At 46.7% G+C, this 22,639-nt stretch overlaps 1 pseudogene; it reads right to left on the reverse strand.

Moving 5' to 3' along the window:
• Positions 1-2,594: 2,594 nt before the first annotated feature.
• On the reverse strand, positions 2,595-18,604 carry LOC146359453 (amine sulfotransferase-like; annotated as a pseudogene).
• Between the last annotated feature and the right edge of the window lie 4,035 nt (positions 18,605-22,639).

Raw genomic sequence — 22,639 nt, forward strand, 5'->3', positions numbered from 1 at the left:
TTTGTAGTGCTGCTGGTAGGGATGTACGAAAGTCACTTACTTTTTCGACAAGGCGATTCGTGGGGGGGGGGGGAGGCGCTCCGCACCTCCCCCAAAAATCCTTCTCTGGACAGCTCCGCTCCACGGAGATTCCACGGAGCCATCGGCCGGGGCCACCCACAGCCGGAAATCCGGCCGCTGGGCAGCCTTCCTTCCGGAAGAAAAAAAACCAACAACCCGTGTATGCAAATGGCGGCGGCTATGGCGGCTGCCATTTGCGTTCCCTTCCCCCCCCACTGTTTTAGCCTATGTAAATATTTACATAAGCTATTACAGCGAAAAAAAAGGAATACAAATAGCGCCCACTACGCTATTTTCATTGCCCTTTTTTTTGCCATAATAGTGTACGTAAATATTTACGTAGGCTAAAACTGCGAAAAAAGGGAACGCAAATGGCGGCCGCCGTAGCCGCCGCCATTTGCGTACGCAGGTTTGTTTGTTTTTTCTTGGCTTGCCATGATAGGCTACTTAAATACTTATGTAGCCTATCATGGCAAAGGGCAGATGGTAATGGCGGCCGTGGCAGCTGGTCGAAAGACCAGCTGCCACCGCCGCTGGACCCGCTGCCGCCATCTGGAACATCCGCTCCAGGTAAGCCTCGTCCCAGGGGGGATCCACGGGGGGGGGGGCAGGCCATTCCGCCACAGATTTCGGGGCTGAATGACAGTGCATTCGGCCTCACTGAAATCTGTGGCGGAATTTTCCACCATCCCTAGCTGCTGGAGAATTGAATCCCTTGTAGTTTTCTGTACAATTACGTTTCTTTTGAAGAATTTCTTAACTGCATTTCATGACAATATTCAGATGAACTCTAACCTGGCTATCAAATAGGGATGTCAGAGAAATCCGCCGCGGATTCAAATGAGGCTAGATTCTTTGGAAACCGGCCTCCAGAATCTGCGGCAGAATGGCCCCACTTACCTCCGCTCCAGGAGGATTCCCCGCGGAACGGCACTTGGCTTTAGGCTTAACTGGACCCATTTGCCTCTGCACCAATCACCATGTTGCTTTAAAAAATGGCGATCGGCAGGATGTGCCCATAGACTTATACACACAATAGAGCCATGAATCTTGCTCATAAGTCTTTAAAAAATGGTGATCGGTAGGATGTGCCCATAGACATATATGCAAAATAGAGCTGTGAATCTTATGTATAAGTCTATGGGCACATCCTGCTGATAGCCATTTTTTTAAGCAACATGGCAATCGGCGTGGAAGTGAATGGGTCCAGGTAAGCAGCCCTCAAGCCAGGCGGCTCTGCGGAATCCTCGTGGAGCAGAGCCGCCCCGGAGGATTCTGGGGGGGGGGAGTGGATCGCCTCCCCCCTCTCCCTGGGGTGGATTCCCCACCAGAACGGGGAATATATTCCTACTGTCAAGTACCATTAAGTAAGAACCTATAAGGGAAAGGTTTGAGTTATATACAAGACATACACTACAGTCCAAGGCATACTTATTTGGAACTTTGTCCCAGTGAATTCAAAGGGTCTTATTCCGATGTAAGTGTGCTAACTTTATACCCACTTAGCTGGGAGTAATCCCATTGTGTTCAATGAGACTCAGCTTCTGACTAGAATTGTATAGGATTTCACTATTAGACATACATACTACTAATTTCAAGGTGGAAAAAAACACGTAGCTTTTTGGCTTACTCCAACAGCGCAGACAGGCAAGTTATTTTTCAGAGAAGACAATAGCCCTTGCCTGAATGCATGTAGGCTGAAAATGTGTAGAGAGATGGGGTCATACCTGCTGGCCAAGGCAAGCCAGCAACGCCCCCCCTACCATGCCTCCCACCACGCCCCCCATTCAAACTTTGCCATTTTGAATCAGAAAGCTCTGAAAGGGAGTAGAACTCTCTGCCTGACTGGGAACCTTGATAAGGCCTCTCTTCTTGAAAACTCCGCCAGTGCATGAACAGGCTTTCTTCTTCCAGAAGGAGAGCTGGCCTCCTGGGCCAGCTCTCCATAGACAGCTCTCCCACTGGGGACTACCCTTAAAGATACCTAAAGCATATACTGTCTTTATGTTATGTCTTCAGGAAGCTGATGCTGGGGCAGGGAGAGGTGGGGACGGTGTGGGAGGATATAGAGCTCTGTGTGCTATACGGCTGTCCCTCTGCCCCATATGCTAGCCTGCTGCCCTCAGCCACAGTGCAGAACACCATCGGTCACCCATGTTGAAGTAACATTCAGCTGCCAGCCCACGTATGTGCCACTTCTGTATGTGGAATGGGAATGGCGACATCAGCTTGTCCTTTGCTGCAAGCAGCAAAGTTACTTAGGCTGGCAGGGACTCCAGAAATATAATGTCAGCACAAAATGTTTTATTCTGTACTTTCTTTTTAGTTTTTCCTTTCTTCTTTTGCTTTATTAATGTTAAAACAAGAGAAAACATTTCTTCATAACATCTCTTTAATGTATACCTTTCCCAGAATTTTTGACAGAAAATTCAGTTTATTATTCACATTTTGTTTTCAACCCAGTTAACCTTAGCAGAGAAAAAAACTTGTCCAGAAGAGAGATGGAAGCTTTGTCTTCTTATGCAGTTTCCATGCTAATCATGGTTTTGTAATTCTTTAATATCCCAGATGAATTTGAGAGATATGTCCTTCATTTTCTCCTGAAAGATCTTGTCAAACCTTTCACTCTGAGACACTGTCATTACATGTTTCCAGTCTCCAATGGTACCTGATGAGAGGAGAGGATGAAATTCAGTTTCAGATCACTGGTGATTTTACCTGGAGTACTAAGTCTAAGTGAACCTCCAGACTTCTCATGCATAGCCCTAAGTTCACGATCTGTTTAGGGAGGGAAGGGCTGAATTAGAGCCTTAATTTCCAAGTACCCGATTGGTGCTCATCACTGACATTTTGTGGAAACACTGGCTGGATCTACACTTACCGCCTTTTTTCACTTCCAATGAGGTTTCACTGCCTGCCTTTCACACTATGCAGTACCCGCCTCGAATTGGAACTGGAATTTCCCACTTCCGTGCTCCCACTTTCAATACCCTAATATCTCGGTATTTCCCCTTAATGTGCTCTGATTTTCCACCTTCGCTACCATATCCGGTCGTAGTCCCCTCTCCTGCCTGTCCATATGTGGCGGCGTTTGTATTTCCCTCCTGTCCAATCACAGCTCTCAACGGCCCCATGTCTTCTTCTGGCTACTGATCTCATAGCTTCCTCAGCAGCCTCTATTTCCTCAGCAACAAGCAAAGGGCTGGATGTGCACGCGCTTGTCTGATCTCGGAAGCTAAGCGGGGTCGGTCATAGTCAGTGCTTGGATGGGCGACTGCCTGGGAATCAGGCTTCCTGCACTGAGCAGGGGGTGGTTCTATTCCTTCAAATGAGATTAAGTTTTACCCCCTCCTATCCCCCACTCTGGATGGTTTTTTTAAAAATGAAGGCATCCTCGCAGAATTGGGGCTTCTCTGTGATTTTTTTTTTTTTTTCCTAATTCAGGCATGATCTTTGAAGATTCGAAGTTGTGAAACAACCCTTAAATTTACGGGTAAAACTTAATCTCATTTGAAGGGATAGAATAACCCCCTGCTCAGTTCAGGAAGCCTGATTTCCAGGCTGTCGCCCATCCAACTACTGACCGGTGCCGACCCTGCTTAGCATCCAAGATCAGACAAGTGCGTGCAGGAAAACAGCAGGAAAACAGCACAGTGCTCAAGTGTGAACCGAGGTCACGCATTCAATGAAGCACTGCAACGGGGAAAATGGGTAAGTGTGAATAATCACTTTTTAATGCGAGAGCGTTTAACCTGACGGGACACCGAATTCATTGTGATGGTGGGCGGAATGTAGATCGGCCCACTGTTTTGCCCCTGCCTATACCTGAATGTGTGCTCCCCCTCATTTGCCCCCTCTACTTTTGTGCATTGTGCATTATCCAAAACAGCAATCCACACTCTGTTCTCTTTTCATGCTGAGAGGGGGGCAACTTTCTTGACAGAACAACTGAGATTGTTTTTAAAGTTTTATATTGCCTAAGGGCCCATTTATTTATGTATGTATTTATTTCATTTCTATACCACCCAATAGCTGAAGCTCTGTTTTGGGCAGAAAGGAGATTTATGTTTTAATAAAGAAAAATAAATTGTCACTTGCTTGATGGGGTCACTCTCTCTTGCACAGAGGCTCACAATCCTCCCCAAATGGTTGAAAAAGAAAGATGCCTAGAAAACCTAGATTTATTTTCTGACATGAAGGCATGCTTCTAGATGGAGGGCTCTTTGCACTACCAGTTAGAAGGCATTAGAATGCTGCTATTCTGTCTTTTCCTGCTTAACTGATTATCTTCGTTAAGGAAAAACGGTAGTAGTTGAAATACATGGGAGGTTTAGGAGTGCAAGACAACTTCATGTGGAACACACAAACACACCCCTAAAACCCCATGGATGGATGGATGGCACAATAAAAGCTTCATCTAGAAGCACCTTAGCTCTCTTTATGAAAGCCCTGTTGGGGGGAGCAGAATTCTACCATGTGAGTCCCTGTCCCCCCACAATCTGAAGGGTATGGCCTGGTAAGGTGTGGTCTGGCCTAGATTTTGTAGGTGTACCACTGCATCTGCTGTTTCTGAAAACTGGGTTTGAGTGGATAGAGGGCCCCAAGGCCCTCTAAGCACCTGAAGATACAGCAAGCAACAGCAAGCCGAGGCCAGGGAAATCACAGAGAGAAATTGAGTGCTTCAGAGAAATGAAGTGAGAACTGGGAAATGTGGATCTGAAGAAACGCAGGAAATGAGGGATGGGGCAAAGGATACAGAACTTTGTAATAGGTTGGAAATGGAGGATATGGTCTGTGGGAGCATATGAGGAGACAGGAAATGCGGAGAGAGAATGGTGTCTGAAAGGAGTAATGCATTGGTGAAAGATTCGGGGCCCTGGGAAATGGGTTCAGGCTAGCAACACCCAAGCCTAGCAACACCCTTGATTGCAGGTATTAACATACATGAGCCAGTTCTATTCCACCCACATTGGCTGAGTCATCATGAACGGTGTGATGGCTGGTGACTGCTATGGAGGTGGTACAAGGAACGATTTCTAGGTCAGAGGGAAGAGACTGAATCTGTCTTTTGGCATTTCCAAATGATAGAGAGTATGTATGCCCAATGTGGGGACTGAACATTTTGCTTTCATTTACGGCAGGGCTGCCAAAAGTGAGGTGCATGGAAAGCACCTAGCCATTTCTGCAGCTTCCTCTCCTCCCCAGCAACCCTGAAGTTGCCAGGATTGCTGCTTTACTACTGCTAATGATGGCAGCCAGTAAAGCAGCAATCTGGTTGGGATCCCTGGGACAGGTAGGGGGCTACAGCCTCCTGCCCCCATCTCCCAGCAACCACAAGCCGGCATGTGCCACCTTTCCACCCAAGTGTATGTGTGTGCATCACCCCTTTCTGCCGTGTGGGGGCTCTCCAGACTGAGGCTGATGGTATTGGCACGAAGAGAGGGAGGGTTGCGCTATGGTGGCGAGAGGGAGGGCTGTACCACCACTGCCACAGCAGGGAGTGTTGCATGCCAGCAGCAGGGCAAGTTCTGTTTCAGGCGGCTCGGGACCTTGCGCTGGGCCTGCCTCACGCTACAAAGATGAACCTGGATTTTATTGTCTCAGGATTACCTTTGCGTAGATGGTTATCTTCTCTTCCTTGAAAATATTTGCAACTGGGAACTCATAATTTGCCCTAGGATCAGCTTTCATATGCTTGAAGGTAGACCATTCCACAACTTTGTCCACCTCTTGGCTGCTCAGCTGCTTTCCCACAAAATTGCAAATTTTTAATGCAACACCTCTAAGATCCTGAAAGAAAAGTTATTTCAGTTTTGAGTTTTAGGCTGCGCTTCAACCTTACATGCACTTACAGGACTGAAATGCGTCTCCTAAGGCACAGGGCCAAGTGAGTGCATGCATAGTGGAGCTAGGAGTGCTAGCCTTCTTCTCTACTGTCCTGTAGGCATAAACATGGCCCCAGTTCAGATTGGGTATGTGGCACTCTGGGCAAGGAGGAATTCAAGCCCCTTCTGTGAGGGGTTAGAAAATCCCCCTCCTCCCGGGGAAAAGAAAAAAGATCCGGTGGTTTCTGGATGAGGCAGATTATTTAGATCAGGATTCTCCACCATGGTGTCCATGGGCCCCCCCATACCCACTGACACCCTCCTGAGTTTCACTTGTTTTAGATTATATTAAATTAAAATATTTTAACTAAGGGCCTGGCATACTGCAAAGTGCAGCGCTGGCCTCCAGTGTCATCTTTATTTCCCATAATACCTCTGGGTCCCATTTGGACCAAATATATGATTTGGCATTTGGAGCTCAAACCTCACCTCTGCCTTGAATTCAGTTTCTTGGCCAAGCTACTTGTTGCTGAGCCTCACCAGTTTGTCTTCTTGGAAATAGTTATTTGTTCTGTGACAGGCCATGCCCACCATGGCAGCCATTTTGTGAGAGTGCCCACAACACTCACAGAATTCCAAATGTGCTCACTGACCTAAAAAGGTTGGGAACCTCTAATTTTAGATACATCTCCATCTAGTTTCAGGCTGGTTATGGGACAGAGACTGCTTTGGTCACCTTGATGGATGATATAGGGAACTGGTGGATGACCTGGGAACTGGAGTGTGTCTCTGTTGGTTCTGGTGGATCTCCTGGCATCCTGGATACCATCCTTCTGAGGCATCTGTCTGAGATAGGAGTGGAAGGCACTGCTCTACAGTGCCCTCCAGTCTTTCTTGGGGGGGCAATCTCAGAAGCTGGTTCTGTTTGACACCATGGCTATTGGCCTGTATGTTCCTCAGGGTTCCATCTTATCCCCCATCCTATTTAACATATACATGAAACTGCAGGGAGAGGTTGTCTGGAGTTTTGGGATGTGGCCCCAGCTGTGCTGATGACACCCACATCTATGTCTCCTTTCCATCTCAATCCAAGGAAACTGTTCTAGATTTCAATCTGTGTCTCATATCGGTAATGGACTGGATGAGAGCAAACAACTCGAAGCTGAATCCAGACAAGACAGAGGTACTCCTGTTAACTGAAAGGCAGATTAGGAAATAAGAACTCAGCCTGTGCTGGATGGGGTTGCGTTGCCCCCTAGACTCTGGCTCATAGTTTGGGTGTGTTCCTGGATTTGCCCCTGAACCAGGATGCCCAAGTTTCAGCAGTGTCTGGCATTGAGTGAGTTTGCACACCTGAGGCTAGTGCGCCAACTTCACCTCTTCCTCAAGATCTCTGATCTGTCCACAGTCATGCATGGCTTAGTTGCATCAAGTCTGGACTATTGTAATATTCTCAGTGTGAGGCTACCTTTGAAAACTGTTTAGCTGGTCTGGTTACAACACTTTCATTGGCTACCAGCCTGTTTCGCTGTACAATTCAAAGTGCTGGTTATGTATGTCTTGGGATGGTGATACCTGGCTGGAAGACAGCCTTCTCCCATTCATGCCTGCCCAGCTTTTAAGTTCTTCAGGGAAGGCCCTTCTCTTGGTACTGCTGCCATCTGAGGCACGTTTAGAACCCAAGACCGGGTTTTCTCAGTGGCTGCTCCCAGGCTCCGGAACTCTCTGCTGACAAAGGTTGGGTTGTTCTCTGTTATTCTTTTACAGGCCGGCATATTCATGCAAGCCATTGGCATATAAGCTGATCTGTTGCTGAAGGGGTTCTTAATGGATTGGTGCTATTTATGTGTTCTATTGTTCTGTTTTTAATTTATTTGTTTTTATGTAATATTTTAATTAAGCATTTTTTAATCTGGATTTTATTGGTAGCTGCCTTAAGCACCATTTTTTGGTGGAAAGGTGAGATATACAATAAATAATCAATCTGGGAGTAAGTCTTATTGATCTCAGTGGGTCTGACTTCTGAATAGACATGCATATGCTTGTGCTCTTAAGAGTATCATTACTTTCAGGTTAGTGAAATAGGCTGTAATCCACAAAAGCTTATGCCATAAAAAAATAAATAAAGCGCAATCCTATTGTTCCAGGACAACATCCCAGGGACCATAGGATTCTTCAGAGTCCCTCCTCTGAGGCCAGAGACACTACTATGACCTCAGGAGGGAAACTCTAATATCTGATCCTTCCTTGCTTCTCTTCCCCCGCCCCCTTACAGCTGCAGTGTAGTCTAAAAGGGGAGGTAGCAGTGAGCAGGGTGAAGAGGAGAGAGGAGAGGCCAGGACACGAAGAATCCTATGGCCCCTCCAGCCCCAGTCCCACTCCCACCAACATGTCCTTTCTAGATGGTGTCAAATGACCATCTAGAGAAAATATAGCAAAAAAATGGAGAACAGGGAAGCAGAAATCACCAGCAGTAGCCCAGCAGGGAATTGGAAACACGAATTCGAAGGCTTCCATCTCACAAGGATGCAACCCATGCGATTGTGCCCTTAGACTTTGAGGTGCCACAAAACTCTTGTTTTTGCAGGATAGCTGGGCAGTTCCTTCTTTCCCCAGGTCACTGTGACTTCAATATCTTCCAGACTAAAAAACACCCCTCCCGCGTGTGTGCGCTTGTCAGAGGGTTGTTTTGGAGCACTACAGGACTATGGGGCCCCAGATGTGCACCCTGTGGGCTGGCCCTGGTGACACCACTTAGTGAAACTCCCTCTCCTTATTTTTTTAGAATGTTAAAGTTGGCTCATTCCTTTATCAGAAGGGAGGACAGCACAGTCACATAGACCAACTCAAGACAGCCAGACCTTTATATGGTCATTTTCTTATTTTTTTTATGTTAAGGTTTTAAGTCTGAAAAAAGTATCTGGCCCATATGGACATTTCAAAGAAACACCGTCCCTTTCTCCCTTCTCTGTTTGCTTCATTAAGATGCAGGTGGAACAATAATGCCTGAAATAGCCCTGAGAGCCCTTGCAGAAAAGGGTTGTTTGTACCAGTGCAAGGATGTCAGGGCTGTCTTGATGGCTCTCAAAGTCTTCTTATTATGAGGCCATCTTTAGAATCAGAGCCCCAGTTAAGCTTCTGGGTGCTGGGCCTGCACTGAATCTCACAATATCAAAGAAAGAGCATAAAAATCTTTTGGCACAGCTGGGATTTCCACCTGTCCAAATCTTAACACTGTATCCACTGAGTCATATTGGCTCAGGAGAAGAAAAGAGACTCATCTCACCTTAATCATCTCCTCATAGGAAAGGAAGAGAATATTGAACTCGTTCTTATGGGTGTACCACCATTTCACATGATCAAAGACTGAGGTGCAAATAACCGTTGGTCAAGCAAAGAAAAAAATAAATAAATTGACAACATTCACACTTTGTTCAATGCTAGGGATGTATGAGAAAATTATTTCAGTTCATTTTTGATCAGGATTTACCCAGTTTGCTCCTTCCACACCAAACATGGGTTCAGACACAATCTGCAGTCGAATTTCCAAGCTTGCAATGTGATTTGTGGACCCCCAAAAAGGTGGTTCGACAGCATGTGCACATTTGAAAAACACGCATGAACAAATGTGTGCTTTTGACAAATGTGTTCGAGTTTGCTTTAATCCATGGGAGAAGAATGTGTACATTTCAAAGATGCACACAAGTGATGCATACATTTGGAACATTATGCATGAAACTATGCATGGAATTTGATGGGAAACAAAAAAAATGAAGTTCACGATTTGATACGGACTCAAATCTAGGGATGGTGGAGAATTTCTCCCCGAAACTTCGGGGGGCCAAGCGCCAACGTGTTCGGCCCCCCGAAGAAGTTTCAGGGAGAAATTATCCGCCCCCCCGCCCCCCCCCCCGGGACGGGACTTACCTTTCCCGAATGTCCCTCCCGGCGGCGGGTCCCGGCGGCGGTTCGTCGGGTCTTCGTCAGGGGCGGGAGCAGCAGCCGGTCTTTCAACTGGCTGCCGCCGCCGCCATTCCAATAAAAGAAAAAAAAACGCCCCCGTGATAGGCTACGTGACGATTAACGTAGCCTATCATGGCTAGATTTGCAAAGTCAGCCGTGATAGGCTACGTAAATCGTCACGTAGCCTATCACGGGTGACTTTAAAAAAAAAAAGCGCGTACGGCTAATGGCGGCCCCATACGCGGCTTTTTTTTTTTTTAAAGTCACCCGTGATAGGCTACGTGACGATTTACGTAGCCTATCACGGCTGACTTTGCAGATCTAGCCGTGATAGGCTACGTTAATCGTCACGTAGCCTATCACGGGGGCATGTTTGTTTGTTTTTTACTTTTTATTTCGCGGCCGGGCAAGGCGAGGCGCCTCCCCCCCGGCCTGAATTTCGGCTGGCGAGGCGGGAAGCCTCCCCCCCGGCCTGAATTTCGGCCGGGCGAGGCGGGAAGCCTCCCCCCCCGGCCTGAACTTCACGGGGAGAGCAGCGAAGCGCCTCCCCCCTACCGCGAAAAGCTGCGAGACCAGGTAAGTGGCTTTCGTGCACTCCTACTCAAATTGGAATGAGCTTCGAGATAGAATCTGGGGAACTTCTGCTGATTTGCATGTCTGTATTCAATGCACCTCCCTTGTCTTGCTTGCCTTAGAAAGTGGCCTTGGCCATAAGCTTTCACATGCAGTAACAATTGCGAAGTATCTCCATCAGATTGTGCAAATATACTGCTGCTGATCTTTTAACCATGGTTAACAACTAGGGTCCTTCTCCCTTCCTCTCTCCAACCATGGTTAACAACCATGGTCCCTACCCTCCCTCTCTCTAACATTAAACCCCCTTTTCCTTTCCTGATTGGTTTTCAACATGGTTTAGCATTACATCTTCCCCAGCCCTAAACATGGTTAATGCTAACCAAGTTCCCCATCTTAACCATGATCTCAAACCAGAATTTGAAGCTTTAAGCCTTTATGCATTAAGACCTGAGAAAATGTAAACAAAACACACGCACACCATCAGAAGAGTTTCTGAGTGCAAGGAGTTGGATAGCAGTTCATATTCTGAAGGAGAACCATCAGACATGGGGGAAGTGTTTTCTCAGGCTAGTCCAGAATGAGTAGGCCTGCTTCTGAGGTTACAAATGTCCAGATCGCTGAGCATGAGGGTCCCTCCTCACACACACACACACACACACACACCCCGTGAGAGGCAGTGAACAGGAGGAGGCGGGGTTTGGGAAAGATGACCTAATAGATGCTAGGCGCAGACACAGAGCAAAGAGAGAGAAGGCAGGGGTGGAACTTAGACAGTCTACCCGATTGGCCTTGAATGAAAAGCTGTGCTTAGAGACCTCACGAGAAGAGAGGGACCTCCCCCGCCTAAGTTAGGCTAGCCAGACCACCTCCCTCTTCAAATGGTGGGCAACTCTTGTAAATCCCATTTGAATCCCCTGAAGGCATTCCTTTGTAGACAGGGAGTCTCTGAGAATTTGCATCTGTGTGACCCTGTGAAGTAATGGGTTAAAAGCTATTGACTGAAGCCTCTCGTTCATGTTTGGGCATTGAAGTAAAGTGGGGGCTAAAGGAATCCTGACACGCACCCCTGCAGATATTACAATTAAAGAATGCCATTTGGATCTACTTGCTCACTCAGTCTTGATGATTTCTATGGCCCACCAGTACTGGGAGTGTGCTAATTTTAAAGGAAAAAGCAACCACACATTATATGTATTGTCTGTTTTTTGTCCTGAGAACTAAAATAATGGAGCAGTGGAGATAGCTCTGACTTCCTTCTTTCTCAGAAGGCCAATAATTTGAGGCCAAAAGTGTCACACATGCAACTGGCTGAACATGGTGATACATATCTGGGTGCTTCTACACGAGGCTCTCATCACGCCATCACCCTGCAACATTCATGGGATTCTGCAGGTGGTCCAGATGCCATCTTCCACTCAAAACCCTCCCATACTTTCCCACTACCTCTTCCGTCTTCTTACTGTGGAAAATGTGTTCAGGCACATTTGGAATAGCTGCCCAATGTCTTTTGACATGTAGCACTAGGAGGCTTCTGTCTGGAAGTGCTCTCTCTCTCTCTTTCTCTCTCTCTCTCTCTCTCCAGCTCTCTCCACCGCCCCCAGTTGCCTATGCAACTTGAGATAGAAAGATAGAAATGTTTGTCTGGGTACACAGGTGCAAAACTTGTAGATCAGAGCAATTTCCTGCTCTGGTGCTCATCCAGGGAAATGACTTCTTGCCCCCAGCAGACCAGGTGAGGGTCAAACTATAAGTCGGGGCTTGCTGTACAGTTTAAAGATCCCTTACTCTTCCTCAGATGTAATGGGCAGAGTGATCCTAAGTGTTTATAGGGTAGGAGAAAGTCACATGGCAGATGATCCACCACTTCCCAAATCCTGCCATCTCACTGGGACCAGGGCAAGAGGCGGGGACTGTTTTTTAATCGGCGGAGGGAAATTAACAATGCTAGCTTCAGCCTGGCATAGTTATGAGGCCTGATCAAGGGGGTGACAGGAGAGTAAGGTGGCTGTGGATCAGGTGGATCCAAGCCCCCCCCCCCGCTTTGAATTGCCCTATTGCTGGTGGAAAAATCGCTGGTGGTACTCCTATGTCTGCAGGTGTACCAGGGGCCTCTGGAGCAGACAGGCTCCCACTAGCAGAAGAGCACTTCTGCCCCATCCTAATCTCCCTTGGCCAGCCTTCAGTAAGGTTTAGGATTGGTCTGACTTCTCTGAGTCACAGATCTCATGAAGCTAGACCTTGCTCCAACTAGACAATTAGGAAGTTCAAGGCAGAATCCAACAGGGCGCCTCCCTGCCCCCCCCATTCTTTTGCATCCTGCAGATTTTGTTGCACAAGTGGGACCCACTGCTTACACAACAGAGAGTTAACACTTCCCAGAGGAAGCCCCCAAATGAGCGAAAATGCTCGTTTCTGGATCAGGGCATGTTGATGGAGCTTCCTTATGTCCCATTCCAGAAATGAGTTTTTTCACGTGTTTCCAGTTCCCCCTCCAAAGTGCTGAATTTCCTTTCCACAAGTGCTTGGCGTTGCTTGCAGATGGGTATAGTGAGGCACACGAGAACTGGCGGAGGGGAGGCATCAGCCCCCCCTTCAGATTCTGCCCATAATAATCAGATACCTCCAAGGAAATTCTGGATTAAAATATAATGATTTGATTCCAAGAGGCAATATTACCCAGATAGCCTTTCTACAAGAGGAATAAAACCTGTCTTTTCTCCGACCATTTCCAGATGAAGCCTGAGATACCAGAGATAAGCAATAGATCATTTACGTTAACTTTAGTCTTATCTGATACCAGAGCACAGGGTATCAACACAGTGCCATTACAGTCATAAAAGAACCATAAGAGTAGGGATCAGATAAGGAAATGATAAAGAGTCTCTTAGGTCATAAATAAAGGGTATTTGTTTTGGGAGACACAGAAACATGAACACCACGTAGTGGGAGAAGTAATACTTTTCTCAAAAACATACCTGTAACATTTCTCAGATTCAGGAGTGTTAGTATAAGTATGTTTTTGTAGTTATACATCTTATTAAGAGGTCTGGGTTTTAGTAACATTGTTTAGACACATAGTTGATTTAGAAATAGCAACATATCCTTAGGAATGAATCTTAATGGGACATAAATAAACAAAAGTAATCTAGACATGTTTAAGGGTAACATCCTGGGAGATGTAGGACTTTTGGGGGGGGGGTCTAAACATGCATAGGATTTCATCCTATGAATATTACAGACTTATAAAATGCAATCCTGGGGGGTGTTTCCACAACAACGGAAGGAGAAGCTAATGGAGGAGTACCGGATTTTTTTAAAGGAATCAGCTTTGCTGCGCTTTGGTCCATGCGGGGCTCCACGAGCGAGTGCTCTGCACCAGTAAAAATTGCTTCACAGAACATACTTCCTGGTGGGAATGGGGGTTGGAGTGAACGTCATCTGACTAGCAGGGGCTGCTCAACCAATAAGAGAGGATACCCCCTCCCCCCTTTCTCCTCTCCCTTGAAGCTCCAGATGAACATGCATTTTAGGATCAACCCTCACTGAGCACAATGGGAGTTACTTTCGAGTAGATACACATATGCTTGTGCTGGGAAAGATGGGGGGGGGGACAGGGATGGGAAACCAGCCCCCTTTATAACCTGATGCTGTGCAGGATCCTTATAACGAAGGTGTGACGTAAATACTTCTTAAGGAAATAAAGCAAACCATGGAGAATCGGAGCCTTGAGATCACGGTTTACAGCATTTAGGGAATTTGTGCTTTAAACTGTGCCATTTCAATTGAGGGGGATCTCGGTAAATTCTGATGTGGGCATTCAGGGGACAAGCCTCATTGAGTACAATGGGAGCTACTTCTGAGTAAACACTAATTGGTTTGTGCTGGAAAACACAGGGACAGGAAACACCCCTTGACCCGGTCACAATGAAAGGCCTGCCCCTGGGCAGGGCTAGCCATACCCGACGTAAATGCGGGGGTTGGGTCACACAACAACTATACTGCTGAGAACCCAACTTGAGGAAAAGAATCAGACTTAAAGCAGTCTCAGGAAATCTGTTTTTTTTTTCACAATAAGTTCCAGGGTGGCTGCTGGATGGCCACGACATCATCTATCACTAACAACCTACGCTACGTCTACGCTATTTGCATTCCCCTTATTTTTGCCGTAGTCTACATAAATGTTTATGTAGACTAGATGTGCCAAAATAAGGAACGCAAATGGCGGCGCCCATGGGCGCCGCCATTTGCGTACGCGCGGGTTTTTTTTTTTACTCAGCCATGATAGGCTACGTAAACATTTGCGTAGCCTATCACGGCTGACTGCAGGGACGCAAACGGCGGTGGCTACGGCAGCCACCATTTGAGTCTCTGTGCAGGCTGCCCAGGGGCCAGATGTCCAGCTGTGGGCGGCTCCAGCCGGCAGCTCCGTGGAATCTCCACAGTGCGGAGCCGGCCAGAGAGAATTTTGGGGGGAGGGACGGAGCGCCTCCCCCCCACTGCGAATGTCACCCTTCGAAACGGTAAATGACTTTCGTACATCTCTAGGAACACAGCAACTATACCATGGAGAACCCAACTTAAGGAAAAGAATCAGACTTTAAGCAGTCTCAGGAAATCCAGTTTTTCCATGATAAACTCCAGGGTGGCTGCTGGATGGCCACGATGTCATATATCCCTAACGACCTCCAAACACAGCCAGCTCATAAGAACATAAGAAGAGCCATGCTGGATCAGACCAAGGGTCCATCTAGTCCAGCATTCTGTTCACACAGTGACCAGGAACCCCCTAGCAGGGCATGAGCGCAACAGCGCCCTCCCACCCATGTTCCCCAGCAACTGGTGTACATAGGCTCACTGCCTCTGGTACTGGAGGTAGCACATAACCATCAGGACTAGTAGCCATTGATAGGTCATAGTAAATTGCTCATGGAGACACCCCCCTGGTGTCCATTTTATCCTCACAAAAACGCTCTGAGGTAGATTAGAGTGACTTGCCTAAAGTCACCCAGTGAGCTTCATGGCCAAGTGGAGACTTGAGCCTGGTTCTCCCCAGTGCTACAACAACATTCTTATCATTACACCACACTGGTTCTCATTTTAATCAACTTATTTTAAACTTTACTGAAAGTCCCAAGCTTGGCATAGGCATATATCACCAAGAAGCAAAAGAAGCAGTGTGGATTCATTCTGATTTAAGTGCAGGGATCTTTAAGGCCAGCACTGGTGTTATTTGATAAAAGGACTAGCTGAACAAATTGGCTATTTCACTAAGAATATTCAGTGATGTTTGTCTTGCTCCCAAGTTAATTTAGAATTGCTTTCACTATGGAACACATTTGGTTCAGTCTTGATCTAAACCTGGAGGCACAGGACTGAACTATGCTGGCACACATTTGGCATCAGTAATATGACTGGAAAGATTAATGGTATTATCACTTTCAAAGACACTTTGGCAATGTTTAGGAAGCAATGTGTGGGGTCATTTTGTTTTAAAATTATACATTTATCCTTTAACCCTCCTTCTAATAACAAAATTGAGTGGTGTGTGCCAATAGCCAAAACAAAGCCACTAAGACCATTCTTTGACACCAAACCATTTGTTGCAATAATGATCCTGCATCTTTTTCAAATATGCTTAGACCAGAAGGGGAATAGAAATCTAATTCTTGCTGTGACAATGACAATCAGAGATGGCATAAGATGAAATTCATTTCTGCATATAAACAAAATATCCATTCATAAATACAACTTTTTATTAACAGTAGTAAATCCTCTAACAAGGATTTGGGGTTTGTAGGGAAATTATTTAGCACCCAATAAAACCCAAATACAAATACGTGTATGTTTTGTATAGCATATAGACAGACATCTCCTGGCTAATGAGGATCAGTGTGAGATGACACCATCACGTTAGCCAATGGCCACGAAGAGGGAGGGATGTGGATTTTAGGTGACACAGTATGCATAAGAAAGAAACCTGCATTTTGATCTCTTTGTTTCTGTATTATTTACATATATATTACATATATATTTTCAAACTAGAAATTGGGAAAATGCATAGCTGAATTTGGAGCAGTGTGAAAGGCATTAAAATGTATCTAGAGTGTGGACAGGCTTGGTGAGAAATTCGTAGGAGTAGCTCAGTAGCGGGAATTAGAAAATACACTTTGAGAAATTGTTCAGAGACTCAGAATGCAATGCCCATGGGCGCCATAACACCCCACAGAGACCTCCAGCAGTATCCATGAAGCAGGGCCACATCCTGTCGTCTTCAAAAAATCATTTTTAGTAAAAACATTCAAAAACATTAAGGCCCAGGTTCTCCTTTCTGCTCCTGAAGCTGCTGCAGACCAGCAGCTGGCGGGCGGGCAGAGAAGAAAAGAGTTGCGTCCTGGCCCTGCCCACTCTTCTTCCACCTACACAGACCTTGCTGTCCCATTTTCTCCCCCCCACTTCCAGTCTCTAGCGTTGCTATTTCTCCCACCCCTTTCCTCACCATTTCTTTCCCTTCTGTGTTCCTAGCCTTCCTCTTCTCCCTTTCTACCCTTGCTCTTTGCCTCCCCTCTCCCCCTTTGCCTTGCTATTTCCCCCTCCCTCCCATCCTCCAGCCTCACAATTTCTCTCCTGAACCACCAGCTCATTAGCTCACTTTTGACTAGCCGAGCCCCACGGCAACCACATCCTCCGTGGGAGCCATTTTGTGGACAGCAGTTTCTCAAATTCTCAAATGTGCCCATGGGTCCAAAAAGGGGGGGATCCTTGGTTCACATGTTTATTTATACGTATGTTTTCACAAAGTAATTTGGAGACATGTATTGCTGAATTTGGAGCAGCCTGAAGGCATGAAATGCCAATCTGATATGCAGATTGATCCGGAATGTGGACATGTTTGATGAGGGATTCATAGCAGTTGCCTCCCTAGCATGAATTTGATAATACACTTTGAACATAGCCCCAAAGACTGCACACGTAACAAGCTGAAGATTCACTGTTATTAAAGGAGGAAGCTGCCAAACACCCAGTCAGACCAGTGGCCCATCTAGTTCTATACTGGCTCCACTGGCTGGCAGTGGCTGTTCAGGTTTTCAGATGGGAATCTGACTCAGCTGTACCTGGAGATGCCAGGGATTAAACCTGAGATCTTTTACATGGAAAGCATGTGCCTACCACTCAGAAACAGCCCTTCTTGAAGTGGCTTAGCATGTGCTTTTAAATCATATCTAATACACATACACAGCATGGCAGTATATTCAAAATTATGTTTGGTCCATATATCTTACAGCACAAGTGGGCATGCCCACTCAGAGGTAAGCACTATCAAGTTCAATAGGGCTAACTCCCAGGTACATCTGTATAGGATTGCAGCCCTAAAATCCTTAAATTCAAAAGGAAACCCCCTTTTCTTTGAAAACAGTTCCCGTAATAATGTAGAATTCTTACCAGATTTTATTATTTATTTATTTATTGCATTTATATCCCGCCTTTTTTCCTCTTGCAAGGAACCCAAGGTGGCTTGCATTCTCCTCCTCCTCCTCCTCTGTTTTATCCTCACAACAACAACCCTGTGAGGTAGGTTGGGCTGAGAGTGTGTGGCTGGCCCAAAGTCACCCAGTGCGCTTCCATGGCCGAGTGGGGACTAGAACCCGGATCTCCTGGCTCCCAGTCCAACACTCTAGCCACTACACCACACTGGCTCTCTGGGTAAGTGACTATAAATATATCACTATCCCTGACTTTGACATTTTCTATTGTCTCCAGATATTCGGATTTGACTAGGTCTGAGTTGAAATTACATCCTTTAAAACTATACAGCTTTGGTGAGATCTCAATTTCTGCCATAACGGAAGGGCCTGCAATGAAAGAGAGAAGGAATTAACAACTTTCCCGATTTGTCTTCTTTGCCATCTGAATTTATATAGGCACCAATCCTGGCTCTTCCATAAGGGGCCCACAGCAATGGGGTTTGGGGTACCTGGCTTTGGAAGAAAGGGGATAAGAAGCTGCCTTAAACTGGAGAGTGATCCACCAGATATGCTGCTGTCCACACTGACTGGCAGTGAGTCTCCAAAGTCTCAGGCGGTGAGGAGAGGTTTCAGTGTGATAGCACAGGACATGCTTTGCATGCCAAAGATCTCAGAGTTAACCTCTGGCATTTCCAGGAAGAGCTGGCGAAGACCCATATCTGAAACCCTGGAGAGTCGCTGCCGATAAGTACTGCAGACAGTACTGAGCTAGATGGACCCACGGTTTGACTTGGGAGAACATAGTTTCTTATGCCCCTCCTGGCTATGTTTGCTAAGATGTTTCCTTACTCCAGAGTAGATCAGTACTATTAAAGAGGAGGAAGTCCTCCATGTATATAGAAAGAATATGATTGCACTAGGGATGTTCCTTCTATAATGACAAGGATGGGAAACTTACTCTGAACTCTTCTCATAATCTCAAAATTCATTAATGCATGCATACATTGTATCTTTAAAAAGTTATCTCTGTTCATTACATTTATCAAACCAAGATGTTTACAATGGAATAAAAAATAAGAAACAAATAAAATAAAACATTTACGTAATTCATGTCTTACACCTGTGGGAAGACTTTGGGCAAAAGTGTCAAACCACTATGTTAAACTGCTGATGCTGATGATGCATTAGGTTGCATGCAGTCAAGCCCTTTCCTAATAAATGATTGCTGCAATCCTATGTCACATTGCTAACAATAACAATTGAGAATTACCTCTGTGTTTTTTCCTTGATAATTCTTGAATACTGGTTTGCTAATTCCTTCAATAACCCCCCCCCCCAAACAAAATGAAAGGAACACCTCTGAAACATGGGAAGAAGCTTGCACTCTTATGTCAGTCTTATACTCTTCTGGTCTTTATGCAGTGATGATGTGAATGAACGTTTGTGCTAGTGGCCTTTGAATTTCATGCTGTGAATAATTAAACACAGCTATCAAAAGCAGACATAGATTTCTCTGCAACCTTGCTAAACTTGAACTTGACTGAAGCAATGTTTGTATCTGTTATGGAAAGAATAATCTCAGACATTATGGGCCTGGGGAAAATATGGAAAGGAGTGTTGGGCGGACCATGGAGGGGAAAGGGGGCATCAGAAATGGAGTATCTATCCCTGTTTTGGGTCCTTCCCCAAACAGGACTTGAGTTGCCATACCAACTTGCCACCAGGTTTACTGGTGCTGTTAGTGAAAGCCATCAGGTCAGGAATACCATAAAACATCAATCATCCATGACTTAATTCGGGATGAGGGGGCTGATCTGGCATCAATTACTTAGGCTTCAATGGATGACCTGAAAGGACTAGATCTCTCTGAGCTGTATCTACCTTCCATACTCAGTTCAGAACCAACATAGGGTTGATTGTCAGGAAGGAGGGATCCTAGTGGTCTACAGTACTACTATTTCTCTCACAAGGCTTCCTTTCAAATTGCGTGGTAGCTTCAGGTACTAGCTTACAGCCGGCGTTGGAACATTGGGACAGATTAAGGCTTCTCTTAATGAGCCAATCTCCTGGCTGCCCAACATCATCATTACTTGACTGAGAGAAATGGTGTTGGTGTCTGTATTGATGGTGGTTGGGGGATGGACCATGCTGAATTCTTTAAATAAATTCAATATTCAAAAAACTTGCCTGTTTAAAAGACCAGATGATACGGCTATTTCACAGTAGTCCAAACTCCACAAAGCCAGGAAATTGGAAGCTAAGGCTGATGCCTTATCTGACGTTCCCCGTGATCAGTCATGATGTTGACACCAGCAGCCACAATACCAGCAGCAAATAGCAGCAGCAGAGGGCAGCAGCTTTAAAGACAAGGGGAAAGGGACAAACGTGGACTTTATCTGCTCCTTCTTAGCTGCTGTTTTCTTTGATCTCTTTTATATTTTATACTGTTGAACATTTTATACCCTAACATTTTAATATGTGCCTGGGAGGACTATTGGGCAACTCAGGGGGTCAGAGAGGTGCCACCTTAACTGTGGTCACGGGCAGGGGGAGGTATGGCGTTGTGGGATTAACAGGCCAGCTGAGGAGAAGAGGGGCTAGACACCTTACAGCTGTCCCCTCTTCTGGCTCTTCCCCTAACCTGATGGTTCCTGGCAGCCTTACCAGTCTGCCCTCGGGTCTGGTGGTGCTGCTGCTGAATGCCAGGTCGGCCCAAAATAAAATCTCCCTCATCCATGATTTGATTGTGGATGAGGGGGCTGATCTGGCATGTATTACTGAGACCTGGGTGGGGGAACTGGGAGGGGTCACTCTCTCCCAGCTGTGCCCTCCTGGGTGCAGCACCAACACCGACTTGAGGGTCGGGGAGGGGGGGTTGCCGTGGTCTATAGGAATTCAATCTCCCTCTCCAGGCTTCCTGCTCATTCGAGTGCAAATCTTGAGTGTTTGTACCTTGTGTTGGGTACCCAGGACAGATTAGGGATTCTGTTGGTGTACCGCCCACCTGGCTGCCCATCAGACTCCCTGCCTGAGCTGACGGAGGTGGTCTCGGACTTGGTGTTGAGGACCCCTAGGATGATGGTCCTGGGGGATCTCAACTTCCATGCCGAGGCCGCTGTATCCAGGGTGGCTCAGGACTTCATGGCCGCCATGACAACCATGGGGCTGTCCCAACATGTCATCGGCCCAACGCATATAAAAGGACACACGCTTGATCTGGTTTTCTCGACTGGGCAGGAGGATGGTGATCTGAAAGTGGAGGAATTAACATCTGTCCCTTTGTCATGGACAGATCACTTCCTGCTGAGGTTTAGACTCCTAGCAGCCTTCCCCCTCTGCAAGGGTGGGGGACCTATTAAAATGGTCTGCCCCCGGAGATTAATGGATTCCGATGGATTCCAGAGGGCTCTGGGGGATTTTCCTGCTGGTATGGCTGGTGCTCCTGTCGAAGCCCAGGTCGCTCTGTGGAATGCAGAGATGACTCGGGCGGTCAACACGATTGCGCCCAAGTGTCCTCTCCCTCTGAGCAGATCCCGGCCAGCTCCTTCATATACACCTGAGCTGAGGGCAATGAAGCAAGAGGGGAGACAGCTAGAACGCAAGTGGAGGAAAACTCGTGCTGAGTCTGACCGAACACAGGTAAGAGCCCACTATCAAGCCTACTCTGTGGCGGTGAGGGTGGCAAAGAGACAGTTCTTTTCCACCAGCATTGCATCTTCTCATTGTCGTCCAGTGGAGCTTTTCCAAGTGGTTCACAGCCTGTTACATTCTGGGCCAGGGAGAGAGACGGTGGAACCCTCGGTAACATGCTGTGACAAGTTTGCACAGCACTTTGAGGATAAAGTCGCTCAGATTCGTCATGAATTGGACACCACCATTAATGCAGTTCCATTGGTAGAGGCGTTCAGAGCACCGTCTGGTCCAGTTTTATTGGATGAGTTTCAGTTACTGAGGCCTGAGGATGCAGACAAGGTGCTTGGCCAAGTCCGATCGCCCACTTGTGTGCTTGACCCTTGCCCTTCATGGCTTATTAAATCAAACAAGGAGGGGTTGTCCGGCTGGGTCCAGGAGGTTGTAAATTCCTCCTTGAGAAAGGGAGTGGTGCCTGCCGCTTTAAAAGAGGCAGTAATTAGACCACTCCTGAAAAAGCCTAACCTGGGCCCAGAGGATGTTAACAATTATAGGCCAGTGGCCAACATCCCCTTCCTGGGCAAGGTGCTTGAGCGGGTGGTTGCAGGACAGCTCCAGGCATTCTTGAATGAAACGGATTATCTAGATCCATTTCAATCGGGCTTCAGGCCTGGTTTTGGAACGGAAACTGCCTTGGTCGCCCTGTGGGATGACCTCTGCCGGGAGAGGGACAAGGGGAGTGCGCCCTGTTGATTCTCCTGGACCTCTCAGCGGCTTTCGATACCATCGACCATGGTATCCTTCTGGATAAGTTGTCTGGGTTAGGAGTTGGAGGCACTGCACTACAGTGGTTCCGCTCCTACTTGGACAGCTGATTCCAGAAGGTGGTGCTGGGGGATTATTGCTCTGTGCCATGGCAATTGTGCCATGGGGTTCCACAGGGCTCTATTTTATCCCCCATGCTGTTTAACATCTACATGAAACCGCTGGGGGAGGTTATAACGCATTGCAGTAATCCAGACGAGAAGTTATCAGAGCATGGATAACTGTAGCTAGGCTATCTCTGTCCAGATAAGGGCGTAGTTGGTATACCAGCCTAAGCTGATAAAAAGTGCTCCGTGC

The sequence above is a fragment of the Heloderma suspectum genome, chromosome 1 (assembly GCF_057233095.1).
Source record: "Heloderma suspectum isolate Gila_16-S chromosome 1, 16-S_ref, whole genome shotgun sequence".
Taxonomy (NCBI): Eukaryota; Metazoa; Chordata; class Lepidosauria; order Squamata; family Helodermatidae; genus Heloderma; species Heloderma suspectum.